The sequence below is a fragment of the Nyctereutes procyonoides genome, unplaced genomic scaffold (assembly GCF_905146905.1).
Source record: "Nyctereutes procyonoides isolate TBG_1078 unplaced genomic scaffold, NYPRO_anot_genome, whole genome shotgun sequence".
In the NCBI taxonomy this organism is placed as follows: Eukaryota; Metazoa; Chordata; class Mammalia; order Carnivora; family Canidae; genus Nyctereutes; species Nyctereutes procyonoides.
Window position 1 is genome coordinate 31,937,625 of NW_026575125.1, and position 16,425 is coordinate 31,954,049.

At 37.8% G+C, this 16,425-nt stretch overlaps 1 pseudogene; it reads left to right on the top strand.

The window, feature by feature from the left end:
* The first annotated feature begins 13,870 nt into the window (after positions 1-13,870).
* Positions 13,871-15,981, top strand: LOC129517874 (dnaJ homolog subfamily C member 14-like; annotated as a pseudogene).
* Positions 15,982-16,425: the final 444 nt, after the last annotated feature.

The window sequence follows — 16,425 nt, forward strand, 5'->3', positions numbered from 1 at the left end:
ACTTAAAATCCTAGAGGAAAAGTGATCATCCCCATTAAAGTAATTAAAACTTTGAGCTATTTTTTTTTCTTCATTTCTGATGATAGGCTTTTTCTCTCTACCTGTCTGCACTTCCCATGAAATGCATTCTTGTCAGGAAATGCCCACTGAATTTAATTAACTGAACATCATCAACTAACTGGAAATATTAAAGATTTATTACTTCTCAGCATCTTCAAGAATTTTCAATCAGACTGATTTGAGGACATCCAGAAGAGACCCTCTTGGGATAACTGTGTATCTTCAAATAATAACCAAGACAAGAAACAAGTTTCCAGTCTGTTTCCATATTACGATGAGGCTTATGAAGACAATGCCTAGTGAAGTTTCCAGAGGATATTTGGTTCCCTAGGGATATGTAAACCTTGGACTTTTAATACCTCTTAAGTTGAGAATGTTAGGTCCTTAGCTTCTATGGGAGTATTCCTTTAATTAATGTATTGGATGCAACGACAATGAGTCTACCTTGAAAGTTGGAAGTTTGATTCTACTGTTAATAGTACTGAGAACATCTATAAAGTTAAATTGGAAAAATCACCAGTATAATCATAGGTTTGTTAGAAATGAATTAGTGTAATACTGCCTTTGGATGTTTTAGATAGCTATTTTTTAAAAAAAAATTTAAGTAAGCTCCATACCCAGTGTGGGGCGTGAATTCACAACCCTGAGACCAAGTGTTGTTAGAAACTATATGAATCTGGGCAAAGCAAAGTGGTCTTTCTTCTCCAAGACTTGTAATTGAAGTCAATGGGCGTATTGTGATATTTGAAAATAAGCATCCACAAGAAACTATGCTGTGCATCTCTCATGCCAACAAATACACTAGAGATGGATTTCAAGGGACTATGCCTCCATCATACACAATGTGAAGATTAATTCATTACCTTAAACGTAAATTCTTAATCTGTTTTCTGCCAAACAGCCATGAGTTTAAATGAAAATCTAACTAGCTTGCCTGATTTGGGTCCTAATTTATCCTCAGAGTCACAGATTTGCTTAAGTTCGGTATGAATGTATGTATTTTAAAACTTTGGGGATGCCTGGGTGGCTCAGTGGTTGAGCATCCACCTTTCTTCTCAGGTCATGATCCCATAGTCCTGGGATCAAGTCTCACATCAGGCTCCCCAAAGGAGCCTGCTTCTTCCTCCGCCTAAGTCTCTGCCTCTCTCTCTGTCTCTCATGAATGAATAAATAAAATCTTAAAAAATAAAATTTTGCCATGAGTTCATCTTTTCACTCAAAACAATGGAGTGTATGTCCTTGTTGATAAGGCAGGTATGTATAAAAAGATAGACAATTTCCTACCTGGAAAGCATAACTTAGATGACAAGTGGTCAGTGCTGACTTAGGAATATTTATTTCTTTTTAATGTTTTTCTGACTCAGTATTATCCTGTAAACTGGAAGCTTTCTGTTTTTGCTGGGGTTCTCCTGGAATATTTTTCATGTCTTTAGGCCTTGTAAGTTCTTTATTGGTGTTACATGCTATTTACATACAGAAATGGTGTCATTGTCTTTTCTAAAACATCACTCTACTCTTTGAAGACCAAGTCCTCCTTATGTTTCTCCCTCAGTGTTCTTCACTGGTGGCTCAAATCTATGAGTAACTGAGAATTATCAGTATTTCTGCATGGATAGGCAACCCAGACTCCCTGACTTGTGATAAATAGCTTCTCATTTTTCAGTCTGACTTCTTGGTGTGGGGGGTATAGCCTTTTCTTTCTGCATGTTTTCAAAGCAACCTCAGTAATAAAAACTCACAATGTTTTGCATGATTTTACATATAACTAAACACTATTTTTGTAATACTAAAATAATTTAGTTGTTTTCTGTCCAGTTTTAGGAGAAATTACCAGTTTGAGCATTGTAAAAAATTTGTAAGAATGAAAGTCTTAGCACTCTGGTATAGAATTCTAAATAAAATCCACCATAAGATATTTAGAAGTGTATGTAGGTTTATATTTTTGGTTTTGGAACAGAAGATAGGTGGGTGGAGCACAGAGAACATGCTTCATTATTCATTATGATTCAGAGGAGAAAAAAAATCAGTAAAGAAGCTGGGATATGGCCAGCAGAAATAGCAACAGTTCTTTGTGATAAGGATCCAGTGATGCATGGAAACTCATATTCCTAGGACTGTGATGTGAAACACAGAATAAAATTCCAAACATTGAAGATTGCCACTTAGCAGGGATTTGTGGCTCAGCAGCACCTTTCTTAGAACTAACTTACTAATTATTGATGAATATATACAATAGTTATTTAAATATCTACTGTTTTTCTTTTGATTACAGCTATGTAAACTCTTTGGTTATACATATATTTTAAAATAACAGCTTTATTGAGGTATAAGTGGTATACAAAGAATTGAACACAGTTAATGCATATAGTTTGATGAGTTTAGACATATGCAAGGACTCCTGATGCCATTACCACAATCAAGTTAATGCACATATTCAGCATCTCCCAGAGTTTCCTTGTATCCTCTTGATTTTGTATATGTGTGTGTTTGGCTTTTGTTTTTGTGGTAAGAACACTTAACTTGAGATCCACTCTCTCAAGTTTTGAAATGCACGATACTGTATTATTAAGCAGATTTCTAGAATTTGTTCATTTTGCATAACAGAACTTCCTCCCCATTTAATAACAACTTACTATTTCTCCCATCCTCTGGTCCCTGGAAACCATTACTGTATTCTATGCTTCTATTATTTTGACTGTTTCACATACTTCATATAAGTAGAATCGTGCAGGATTTTCTTTCTGACACTGGATTCATTACTTATACCACATTTTCCTTATCCACTTATATATCAATGGACATTTAGGTTTCTTCCCTGTGTTGGCTATTGTGAATAGTGCTGCAGTGAAAATGGGAGTGCAAATATATCTTGAAGATCCTGATTTCAATTCTGTTGGCAATATACCCAGAACTGGAATTTCTGGATCTTGTGGTAATTCTGTTTTTAATTTTTTTTTGTAATCATCATACTATTTTCCATAGCTCCTGCACCATTTTACATTCCCAACAGCATGCAAGAGTTCCAGTTTTCCCACAACTTCACTAACAGTTATCTTTTGTTTTTCTTAATAGCCATCCTAAAAGGTGTGAAGTGATACTTCTTTTTTTCTTTGTGAAGTGATATTTCATTGTAGTTTTTTTTTTTTAATTTTTATTTATTTATTTATGATAGTCACAGAGAGAGAGAGGCAGAGACATAGGCAGAGGGAGAAGCAGGCTCCATGCACTGGGAGCCCGATGTGGGACTCGATCCCCGGTCTCCAGGATCGGGCCCTGGGCCAAAGGCAGGCGCCAAACCGCTGCGCCACCCAGGGATCCCCTTCATTGTAGTTTTGATTTGCATTTCCTTATAATTAATAATGTTGACTGTCTTCAAATATATTAGCCATGTATGTGATGTCTGTGGAAAAATATCTGTTTAGTTCCATTGCCCCTTTTTCATCAGATTACTTACTTTTTAGATATTGAATTGTATAAATTTCTTACATGTTTTGGAAATAAATTATCAGACTTATTTTGCAAATATTTTCTCCTGTTCCACAGGTTGTTTTTTCACTTTTTTTGATTTTTTTATTTGGCTGTGCAGAAGGTTTTAGTTTTATTTTGATCCACTTGTCTATTTTTTTTGCTTTTGTTCTTTGCACTTTTGATGTCATATCTAAGAAATCATTGCCTTGCACCAATGTCAAGAGGCTTTTGCCTCAACTTTTCTATAGGGGTATGAGATCAATATCTCTTACATATGTTTTTAATCCATTTTAAGTTTATTTTTGTTCATTGTGTAAGGTAGGAATCCAATTTCATTCATCTGCATGTGAATATCCACTTTTCCCAGCATAATTAGTTGAAGAGACTATTTATTCCTCATTGTGTGTTCTTGGAATCCTTGTCAAAGATCAGTTGATCATATATTCATGGGTTTATTTCTGGGACCTCTATTGTATTCCAGTGGTCTCTATATCTGTCTTTATGCCAGGACCATTCTGTTTCAATTACTGTATGCTTGTAATATATTTTCAGTCAAGAAGTGTGATGCCTCTAGCTTTGTTCTTTCTCAAGACTACTCTGGCTGTTCTGCGTCTTTTGTGGTTCCATATGAATTTTAGGATTATTTTGTAATTTCTATTAAAAATAGCAGTGGGATTTTGGTGGCATTAGTGTTGAAACTGTAGATTGTTTTGAGTACTGTGGACATTTTAACAGTATTAAGTCTTCTAATCCATCAAAACAAGTTATTTTTGCATTTTTTCTTCCTTTAATTTCCTTCATTAATATTTTATAATACTCAGTGTACCTGTCTTTTACCTCCTTGATCCAATTTATTCCTAAGTATTTTACTCTTTTTAATGCCATTCTAAATAGGGTGGTTTTCTTTTTTATTTTAATGTTTTTTTTTTTTTTTTTTTATGATAGTCACACAGGGAGAGAGAGAGAGAGAGGCAGAGACACAGGCAGAGGGAGAAGCAGACTCCATGCACCGGGAGCCTGACGTGGGATTCGATCCCGGGTCTCCAGGATCGCGCCCTGGGCCAAAGGCAGGCGCCAAACCGCTGCGCCACCCAGGGATCCCCCTAGGGTGGTTTTCTTAATTTCCTTTTTGGATAATTCATTATTATTGTCTAAACTCTGATTTTTATTTGTTGGCTATGTGTGCTGCAACTTTACTGAATTTATTTATTTTAACAATTTTTTTATGTGCATAGTCTTTAGGGTCTTATACATATAGGATCATGTCATCTGCAAAGTGATAATTTTACCTTTTCCTTTTCAATTTTGATGCCTTTTATTTCTTGTACTTGTTTAACTGCCCTGATTAGGACAACCAGTACTTTTTTGACTAGAAATGGTAAGGATGGGGGGATCCCTGGGTGGTTCAGTGGTTTGGCGCCTGCCTTCGGCCCAGGGCGTGATCCTGGAGTCCCCGGATCGAGTGCCGCTTCGGGCTCCCTGCATGGAGCCTGCTTCTCCGTCTGCCTGTGTCTCTGCCTCTCTCTCTCTCTCTCTCTCTCTCTCTCTCTCTATGTCTATCATGAATAAATAAATAAAATCTTAAAAAAAAAAAAAAAAAGAAATGGTAAGGATGAGAATCCTGGTCTTGTTCCTGTTCTTAGACGGAAAGCTTTCAGCTTGTCACTGTTGAGCATGTTGTGTGCTTTATTGTATATGACCGTTATTGAAGTACATTCCGTCTATACCGAGCTTGAGCATTTATTATCATGAAAAGTTATTGAATTTTGTCAAATTATTTTTCTGCATCTATTGATATCATCACCTAATTTTTGTCCTTTATTTTGTTAATGTGTTGAACTTATCACATTTATTGATTTTTTTTTTTTTAAGATTTTATTTATTCATGAGAGACACAGAGAGAGGCAGAGACATAGGCAGTGGGAGAGGCAGGCAGAGAGCCTGATGTTGGGACTCAATCCCGGGACTCCAGGATCACGCCCTGGCCTGAAGGCAGGTGCTCAACTGCTGAGCCACCCAGGCGTCCCACATTTATTGATTTGTATGTGTTGAAACATCCTTGCATCCCAGGGATAAATCCCACTTGATCTTGGTGTGTGAACCTTTTAATGTGTTGTTGAATTGAGTTTACTAGTATTTTGCTGAGGATTTTTTTGTCCTTGCTCATCAGGGATATTGGCCTGTAATTTTTTTCTTGTAGTGTGTTTTACTTCCTTTGGTATCAAGGTAACGCTGGCTTCATAAAATGAATTTTAAAATTTTCCCCGTTCATTTTTTGAGAAAAATTTAATTAGTATTGGTGTTACTTCTTTTTAAATATTTAGTAGAACTCACTAGTGAAACTATTTGGTTTTGGGATTTTATTTATTGAGAGGTTTTTGACTACTTATTTAATCTTATTTGTTTTACAGGTTTGCTCAGATTTTTTGTTTCTTCATGATTCAGTCTTGGAGGGGTGTATGTTTCTAGAATTTACTCATTTCTTCCAGGTTTTCCAATTTGTTGGCATATGATTTTTCTTAGCAGTACTTTGTGATATTTTGTATTTATGCAATAACAAAAATTGTCATCTCTCTTTTTCATTTCTGATTTTTTTATTTTAGTCTTCTCTCTTTTTTCCTAGTTAATTGAGCTGAAGGTGTATCAATTTTATCTTTTCAAATAACTACCTCTTAGCTTCATTGATTTTTTTAAAATTGTTTTTCTAGTCTCCATTTATTTTTATTCTAATATTCATTATTTTTTCTCTCTGCTAACTTGGGTCTTAGTTTTTCTTTCTTTTTCTTTTTTCTTTTCTTTTCTTTTCTTTTCTTTCTTTTCTTTTCTTTTCTTTTCTTTTCTTTTCTTTTCTTTTTTTAGTTCCTTGACATGAAAGGTTAGGTTGTTTGATATTTTTCTTGTTTTTGAGATTGGTCTGTATCACTATAAACTTCCCTCTTAGAACTGCTTTTGCTTTGCATTCCAAAGATTTTATAATGTTGTAATGTTTCCATTTTCATTTGTCTCCAGGTATTTTTACATTTTTCATTTGATTTCTTCTTTGGCCCATTTAGGATATTTAGGAGTGTGTTGTTTAATTCTCCAAATCTGTGAATTTTCCAGTTCTCCTCCTGTTATTTACTGTCTAGCTTTGTATCATTGTGGTTGGAAAAGATACTTGTTATGATTTCAGTCTTTTTAAATTTGTAAAGATTTATTTTGTGAGCTAACACGTGATCTATCCTGGAGAATATTCATTGTACCCTGGAGAAGAATGTGTATTCTTCTGTTGTTGGGTGGTGTGTTCTGTTTAAATTTTGAGTTTATTCGTCTATAGCTTTCTTCACGTTCACTCTTTACTTATTGATTTTATGTTTGGAAGATCTATTGCTTGATGAAAGTGAGGTATTCACATCTTCTCCTATTATAGTATTGCTTTTTCTCCCTTTATTTCTGTTGATAATTGCATTATATATTTATGTGCCCTAATGTTGGGTGCATAAATATATGAATTGTTATATCTTCCTGATAAATTGCCCCTTTTTTTATTATATACTGTCTTTGTCCCTTGTGACAGGTTTCTTTCACCAAAGTAGCAGGATGAAATTCTCCTTTGCAGTTGGCAAAATTTGATGATCACATGAAAGAATATGAACACATTTTGTGAGAAAATTGATTGTTGCTTTAACAAACAAGAGAGATTATCACTGAAGTATTTCAAGAAGGCACATCTGGATGTGTAAGAAATGAGTTGAAGAAAAAATTGCAGAGTAGGGGGTTCAAAAGATTCAGTCCCTTTACTGAAGCAACAATTAAACTGTAAAAAAAAGTTGAGTATCAATTTATTTGGAGCTCTTAATGTAATTAAAAGAACTTGCAGCTACCAAGGGAGTGTTTAATGAAGAAACAGGCTGCTAAATTTTGCCAAGAAAGTGTTGTAATGTTTTGCTTACGAGATAACAATCTCCCATCCCCCCCTTGGTATTAGCAGTCCATAAAGATGGCAGCCCATGATTCTGGTGTGACTTTCGGGTCCCAGAACAGTTTGTTTTTAAAACATTGTGATTGTATGTTTTTCCTGTATAGTTGTTCTCTGACAGACCAACACAGAGGCACACCTTTACTTTGCTCACCTTTAACTAGAGTAGCTTTCTGGTTGGCAACATCTGTTGAAATCATTTGAAGATTTACACTACCAGTAACAATCTAAAGCAAAGGATAATGGACCAGACACATTGCGGACAAACCCAAAAGTATGGAAAGGAGGAATCAGAAGGAAGGTATTTAGGGGAATAATGGCTCTGTAGGGCTTTCATATATACCAAGGAAGCTGGAGTGTTTAGCTTATGCCCCAGAAAAGGACATATGCTTAGTAAAGACCTAAGAAAATCCCAGATTTTGCACTTGTGTCTGATTTATGGGCTCTGCACAAGCAGAAGGTGCAAGCTGAGACAGAGTTGTAGCCTGCTTAATGCTGGAGGAATATCCCAACTCAGAGCCAATATGCAAAGACCAGGAGAGTTTGTTGTTTTTTTTTTTTAATCTTAAGGCACATAAGGATTTCCCTATTAGGTCACTGGCTGACCACTAGGATAATAGGACAGAATCTTCAATTTACCACACATAACAGAGAATTCAGTCTTTAAAGAAATCATTTGAAAAAATCACTAAACAAATGGACAACTTCAGCCACAGTAGTCAATAGCAGAAATCCTGGAGAAGAATGATTTCCAGAGATACTATCAAAATATTTGAAATACCATTTTTTTAAAAAAATTACACAGTATACAAAAAATAGGAATGTATGGTTATGCACAGGAAAAAAAAGGTTGACAAAAACATTCCTGATAAATGCCAGATATGGACAAACTAGACTTTAAATCAACTATCTGAACTATGCTCAAAGAGCCATAGGAAACTATGGACAACAGTTTAAAAATAAAGAGATAGAATGTATAAAGAGGAAACAAATTCTGGAGTTGACACTACAATCCCCAAGATGAAAACTTCTAGAAGCTTTTAATAGCAGATCTGAGCAAGTAGAAGAGAAAATGAACAAACTTGAATATAGGGCAATTATTATCTAGTTTGAAGAACAGGAAGAAAATAGAATTAAGAAGAATGAACAGAGCCTAAAGGGACCTGTGGGATACTATCTTTAATAGCACAATGCATATTATGGATGTCCAAGAAGAAGAGAGAATAAAAATGGCAGAAAGAACACTTGAATGAATAATAGCTTATTACTTTCCAACTTTAAAGACCGTAATGACTCTACCCATCTAAGAGCTCAACAAAAACCACGTAGTCTAATCTCAGAAATATATACACTGAGACACATTGAAATCATCCATCAACAGCTGAACACATAAATACATTGTGAAATACATATTATTAATTATGTATATAATAAATGTTTATTTCAGCCATATATAGACTGTAGTACTGATACTTTTTTTTTTTTTTTTTTTTTTTTAGTAGAACAAGAAGTTTATTACTCCCACTCGGTAGTTCCTGGGGGCTTTGATGTTAAGTCATACATAATTCGAGAAATACCAGGAATCTTCTTAATCTCAGTGACCATCTTTAACACCACCTCTACAGGGATTTCATTGCCAGGTGTTGCAGGTATACCAGTCATGAAATCACTAGTAATAAAGGTTCGAATAACCACAGATCTCTGGCATGAAGGCTGCTTCTGAAGTGGGTCCCGGTCAAAATGCAATGGGGTCAAAATCACTGGCATCTGGCTAATTTTCCCAGCATAGCCAGACTCCCTGAGAATGTTATGGGCCTCAAAGTCAGCTTGGCGTAAAGTACTGAGCACCCCTGTTGTCAAGAAAGTGGGAGTAACATCTGTAGGAGGTTCTTTAACTGGTGGGCCAAATACAGTTAGATACATGAGTGAACCTCTGAAATACTATGCTAAGTGAAAGAATCCAGAAAGAAACGATCACATACTGTGTGATTCCATATATATGAAATATCCAAAATAGATATTCATTAAAACAGAAATCATACTATTGGTTGCCAGAGTCTAGGCAGAGGGGGAATGATAAGATTTGTTTAATGGTTCCTTGTTTACTTTAAGGGTGATAAAATTGTTTTGGAACTAAATAGAATTTGTGGTTGTACAGCATTTAAATGCACTAAATCATATTTAGTTTTTCACTTTAAAATGGTTAATTTTGTATTATGTGAATTTCACATAAAAATGATTTGGAATTAGATCTTGAAGGCTAATAAGAAAAGTATTAGAATAGCTTCTGCATGAAATAATAGAGTAAGACTTGGATATTGACATTTTCCATACAAAGTACCACTGTGAGAGATTATGAGAAATAAAATAATTAGTATTTAAAGTACTTGTCTGGAGGGAAGAATCAGAATTTAGACTATAGTGACCTAGTGATATAAATAATTATAAAAGAAAAAATGAAATTTCAATAAAGAACTTAGTTGCTTTTGTATTATTATATAGATATTTATAACACATATTGACCTTCAGCCAAGACAATTTTGGCAGTAAGAATTACAAAATGTCAATTCCAGGACACTGGATATTAAAGATATTAAAATATCTTTAACATACAGAGCATAAATATTTATTAATTCCTGGTGGTAAAAACACAGTGTTCTATTTTTTCTTAATTTTTTGATCCTTAAAAAATTTTCCAAAATAAAAACAATAAATGAAGGAAAGGAGAGTAAGTGAGTCTTAATAAAAATGAGAATACAGGCGCCTGGGTGGTTCAGTCAGTTAAGCATTTGCCTTTGGCTTAGGTCATGATCTTGGGATCCTGGGATTGAGCCTCGCTCAGTGGAGAGTCTGCTTCTCCCTCTTTCTGCTCATGTTCTCTCTCTGTTTCTCTCTCTCAAAAAATAAATAAATAAATAAATAAATAAATAAATAAATAAATAAATAAATAAATAAAAATAAAATCTTTTAAAAAATGGGCACACAAGGAAGAATAAGTTAGCTAATTTCTAGTTGGGAGAAAGATGAGAATATATGTGTATAGAGGGACACGGTTATTTAGTATGTTTTAGTTCAGGCTGCATAACAAAATACCACAGACTGGGTAGTTTATACAGCAGAAATTTATTTTCTCAAAGTTTGGAGGCTGGAAATTTGAGATCATGGTACCATCATTGTTGGGTTCTGGTTAGACTCTCTTCCTAGCTTACAGAAGACTGCTTTATTGCTGTGTCCTTGGTTGGTGGAGAGAACTCTGGTTTCTCCTCTCCCTCTTATAAGAATAAAAATCCCATTGGATTAGGGCTGCACCTTTATGGCTTCATTTAAGTTTAATTACTTTTGCAAAGTCCCTATCTCTGAATAGTTACATCGGAGGTTAGGCTTCAACATATGAATTTGGGGGAAGAAGGCACAAAACCATTTAGTCCATAATAAATACATGAAAATAAAAGAACACAATTAAGATGGTGGGCAGAGAGGAAATCCCTGATTGGACAAGTGATTAGATGGCATGGAATCAGAAGCTTCAGTTGATCTGACAGGAATATGGCAATCCTTCTCTTCTTGAAAGAGAGGAAGAAAAACTAGAATTCACAGGGAAATTTAGAGGCCATGAGGAGAGGAAGTAATTAGAGGATCTTTAAATTACATGGTCTCAGTCTTTCAACTACCTTGTAGGTGTATTCATTTATCAAGAGTAAGAGATGCTGTGATTAAATTATACCCTGTGGAGTACATGAAGAGTTTGAAATGGCTTCCATGGTCATTATAACAGAAATTCAGCAAGAAGTGTTTTTTTTTTTTTTTTTTTAATTGTAGAGGAGCAGTGAAAGAGCACTTGAGGTTAGAAAACATTAATTTAAGGATGTCTGGGTGGCTCAGTGGGTTAGCATCTGCCCGGCTCAAGGCATGATCCCAGGATCCCGGATCGAGTCCCATATCGGGCTCCTTGCGGGAAGCTTGTTTCTCCCTCTGCTTTTGTCTCTGCCTCTCTCTTTCTCTCTCTCTGTGTGTCTCTCATGAATAAATAAATAAAATCTGAAAAAAAGAAACATTAATTTTTAGTGGATTTTCAAAGTAAATGATCATGATTTTCTTCTGATCAAGTCTTGACTGAAAAGCTTGGTAATTGGCATGACAGACCTGGTAGTGCAGAGCATGATAGTTTCCATGTGAAAAAGAAAATAAGAACCATGAGAGAAGATAGCTAGTAGTTGATGTAGTTTTTTCTAGCTAGACCATTATACTCCTCAGCTGAAGGTAAAACCACAGAATTATCATCAGACTGTGATTGAACAAGACAATAACAAACACAAGAATTCTGTCATCATGCAACCACAAACATCCCCTTCTTTCAGCTAACATAGGTAATTATTGCTTCTTGCCCAGTGATGACTTTAGTCCCACTCCTTTCCTCCTGCCACTTAGGAAATTGTAATGACCCAATCTTCAAGTTATTCTTGCTTTCTTAATGCATCCCAGAACAGACATTCACTTTTTGAGGGCATACCTAAATCGATCAGCATAAATTCAAATCCTAGAAAAATCCCCCAAATCCTTATTAATGGAGTATCTCACTGTTCCTCCTGATTTAGTCTCCCATGTTGCAACAACAAATTTCACTTTATTGACTGTCGATGTACTTGATGGCTCCTCTCTGGAGAATGTCAACATAGGGCACAAAATTTGACTTTCATCATTAACACAACTGCCTGTGTGGTCCAAGCCAGGAAGACACTAGTGAAACCAAAAAGGATCTAATAGACTGATAGACATGAAAGCCTGACAATAGCACTTAGAATAATGGTGGAGATCTGGTTTAATGTATAACAGACTGGACAGGGAACATGAGAGGACAGATTTCACACTGATGATGACATCTTGTACTGAACACTTACTATTTTATTTACAGCTGTAAACACTCAGTAGACTACACTTTGATTAAAAACTAATCTGTGGGGTGCCTGAGTAGCTCAGTCAGGTAAGCATCTGCCTTCAGCTCAGTACTCAATGGGGAGTCTGCTTCTCCCTTTACCTCTGCCCCTCCCCCACACTCATTCTCTCTCTCTCAAATAAACAAAATTTTTTTTTACAGTTTTTATTTATTTATTCATGAGAGACACACAGAGAGAGAGGCAGAGACACAGGCAGAGGGAGAAGCAGGCTCCATGCAGGGAGCCCGATGTGGGACTCGATCCCGGGTCTCCAGGATCAGGCCCTGGACTGAAGGCGGCACTAAACCGCTGAGCCATCCGGGCTGCCCAAACAAAATATTTTTAAAAACTGATTTGTATTTTGAAGATGCAGCTTAGAGCTCCTTCTCTTAATCTGTTATCTTAAGATAAGTAGACATTTGCACATCAATTCCACCCCATAAACTATGTCAGAAACACAAGGATCCTGTAATGTTCTCTCTCTTTCTCACTGACCTACTTAATAAGTATTTTTAAAAAAGATTTTATTCATTTATTCATCACACACACACACACACACACACACACACACACACACACACACACACCGAGAGGCAGAGACACAGGCAGAGGGAGAAGCAGGCTCCATGCAGGGAACCTGATATGGTACTCGAACTCGGGACTCTAGGATCACGCCCTGGGCTGACGGCAAGTGCTAAACTGCTGAGCCACCCAGGGATCCCTGACCTACTTAACAAAGAAGAAATTAGGAGGAACCATTGCCAAAGAGATAAACTTAAGGAAGCACTTTCTATACTCTTTTGGCATGGTCAGTCAAAATAAAATGTAATTTATTTGTTTTGTTATTCAAAGACCACCCTTCCCACCACTTGTCAATGGAGAAAAAAATCACTAAATATTCAATTTTGTTTGAAGATAGTTTGATCCAAAAATATTGAGGAGCATCATTCAGATATGCAGACAATGCACATCATCAAATTTTGAAGAAAATATTTAATCTTTCAGAGAGCCTTCCCTTCCCCTTGCTTCCTTCCTGAAGGTGGTGCCAGGGTATAAGAGGGAAGGATTTTAACTATCTCCCTGACATGACAAAAAGCCAAAGTCCTCAGAGTTGATACTCTCTATTTATTCTTCTAGTCTCTGGGATAAGATTCTTTGTAAACATTGGGTGTGATTAACCCTGCTCACAGTCAAGGCTGAAGTCTCTGGTTCAATTAGTAATCTTATCTCTTAATTTGGTCAGAACAATTGGACCTCAACTTGGTCTCCAGTGGTGACAAGTTACTGATTGCAATTGATCCACCATAGCATCTGCTGGCTTGAGAGCTGTGGTGAGCCCCTTTTATCAAGCTCTTCAGGGTTTCCCTCTGTCAGAGCCCATTATAAGGCCAAGTTCCTAGAGTCTTGTTTAAGTTTGAAGGGAGAGGAAGCCCAAGATGTGACCTTTTCAATGGAGAGTGAAAGCATTAGCCCTCCTCTCAGCCTTACCTTATCCTTTGTGGACCCTGAAATACTTTCATTCTCAGGACTCAGGGAGGCCTGCTCCCAATAGTACCTGCTGCCTCATAGAGCACTCTAGTCCCAAGTACACACAGCCCCCAAATGCAGCCCACTGGTTTAATCCAAGCCATGGCCCCCCAAAGGGTCCTGGACCCCCAGGGATGGAGAAGACCCTGATCAGAGTGAGGCATCTTCAGAAGAAGAGTCAAGCGTGGATCAGGAACTCTCAAGAGAGAATGAGGCTGGGTACCAGAAGGATGGGAACCCTTCTTTTCTTTTCATTCCATCTGCTTGCAACTGCCAGGAAACTCCTGGAATCCCTGAAGGACCTTACTCTGAGGGAGGAGATAGCTCTTCTAGCAACTTTTGCCACCATTGTACCTCTCCAGTTTGGGGGGGAAGATGAAGAGTTGGAAGAGGAATATGATGAGGAGGAACCTCTTACGTTTCCCAGTGATTTTTCACGTGTGCCCAGTGGGAAGAAACCTCCAACTCAGAAACAGCGGCACCACATTCTGACCAAGGAGGATACTCGGGAGGTGGATGCAGAGATCCCAGATCCTCTGGCCCACATCGGCTGGGCCAGAAACGAAGTCAGACAGATAAGCGCAGAGGCCTGGGATTATGGGGAGCAGAAGAACTGTGTCAGCTTGGACAGGCAGGCTTCTGGTGGCTGATTGAACTGCTGGTATTGGTGGGAGAGTACTTGGAAACTTGTGACCATCTCATCTATGCATGCAAGCAGCTGAAAGGCAGTGATGTGGACCTTTTTCGAGTCTGGTTGGGAGTCTGAGCAGGGCGGCTGAGGGCCTGGGCCCAGGTGATGTTCCAATTTCTGAGCCAACGATGTTGCTATGGGGCAGGGCTGTTCACCTGTGTTCTTAGGCTACTGGTGCTTTGCTACTCCTGGTTCTGGCCCTCTTGTTGGGCTGTCTACAGTCTGGTGGGACTGCATGACAGGTTAGGCTGGAGGGGTAAAGCCAGTTGGCTCTTTTTCTGGCTGGGTTTTCCTACCTTGCAGCATTGCCTGATTCTGTTAAGAGATAGCAGGCCATTGCAGCAGTTGGTAAAAATGTTTCAGTAGGGTTGGCTGGAGTTGCCTTGGGTCAAGCCAAGGACTAACAGGCAGGGGAATGCACCTGTAGCTGGTGGTCACAACTGCCAGCCTTAAGAAGAAGTAGCTTGACTCTTGACCATGGCTGGGGTTTCTGAGGATAAGCTAAACCCTTTTCATGTGTAGGGGGTTGAAGCCACAGCATCAGATGTTGAACTGAAGAAGGCCTATAGGCAACTGGCAATGATGTTCATACTGACAAAAATCATCATCCCCGGGCTGAGGAGGCCTTCAAGGTTTTGTGGGCAGCTTGGGACATTGTCAGCAACCCTGAAAGGCGGAAGGAATATGAAATGAAACGATTGGTAGAGAATGAGCTAAGCTGGTCAGTGAATGAATTTCTGTTCAAGCTGCAGGATGACCTCAAAGAAGCAATGGAAAAGAAGAAGAAGAAGAAGCAGAAGCAGCAGCAGCAGCAGCAGCAGCAGCAGCAATGAATACTGTGATGTGCAGCCGATACCAAGGAATGCATAGGAGGTTTGAAATGGACCAGGAACCTAAGAGTGCCAGATACTGTGCTGAGTGTAATGGACTGCATCCTGCTGAGGAAGGAGACTTTTGGGCAGAGTCAAGCATGTTGGGCCTCAAGATCACCTATTTTGCACTGATGGATGGAAAGGTGTATGATATCACAGAGTGGGCTGGATGCCAGCATGTGGGAATTTCCCCAGATACCCAGAGTCCCCTATCACATCTCATTTGGTTCTCAGATTCCAGGCACCAGTGGTCGGCAGGAACAAACCCTAGATGCCCCTCCTGCTGACTTTCATGATTTCTTGAGCAGGATCTTTCAAGTAATCCCAGGCTAGATGTCCAATGGGAAATTATTTGCAGCTCCTCAGCCTGGCCCTGGGGCCACTGCAGCCTCTAAGCCCAACAGCACACTACCCAAAGGAGAAGCCAAACTGAAGTGGCGGAAGAAGGTGAGGAGGCCCTTTCAACGTTGACACCCCTTCTCTTCTTTCCTCAGATCAATGTCAGGCAGTCAAAAGGGTTGTGTATAGCACAGGATGGAGTTTTGTTTATTTTTAAATATTTAAAAAAGAAAATTTTAATCTCAAAAAAAAGAAAATTAATATTACCTAGGTCTTCCCATAACCAGTTACAATCACCCCTCAGACAAATGAATGCATAGTAAAAATTAAATTAATTGTAGTTCACAGTGGAAGCCATAAAGAGACTAACCTGTTAGTTCAGAGAGAAGTGATTGATAAAGAAATTGTGTTAATGGTGTCAATTTGTGAGAGCAAAACAACAACCAGAAAGAACACTGTGATTTCTGAAATTGTGTACCTTAACATGTTCTATTGACTCTGAGTGTTTGGGGTCGTGGTAGAGTTCCTCTGATTGTTTTCAGTAGTAGTAGAATATATGACTGTAAACTCTGAGAG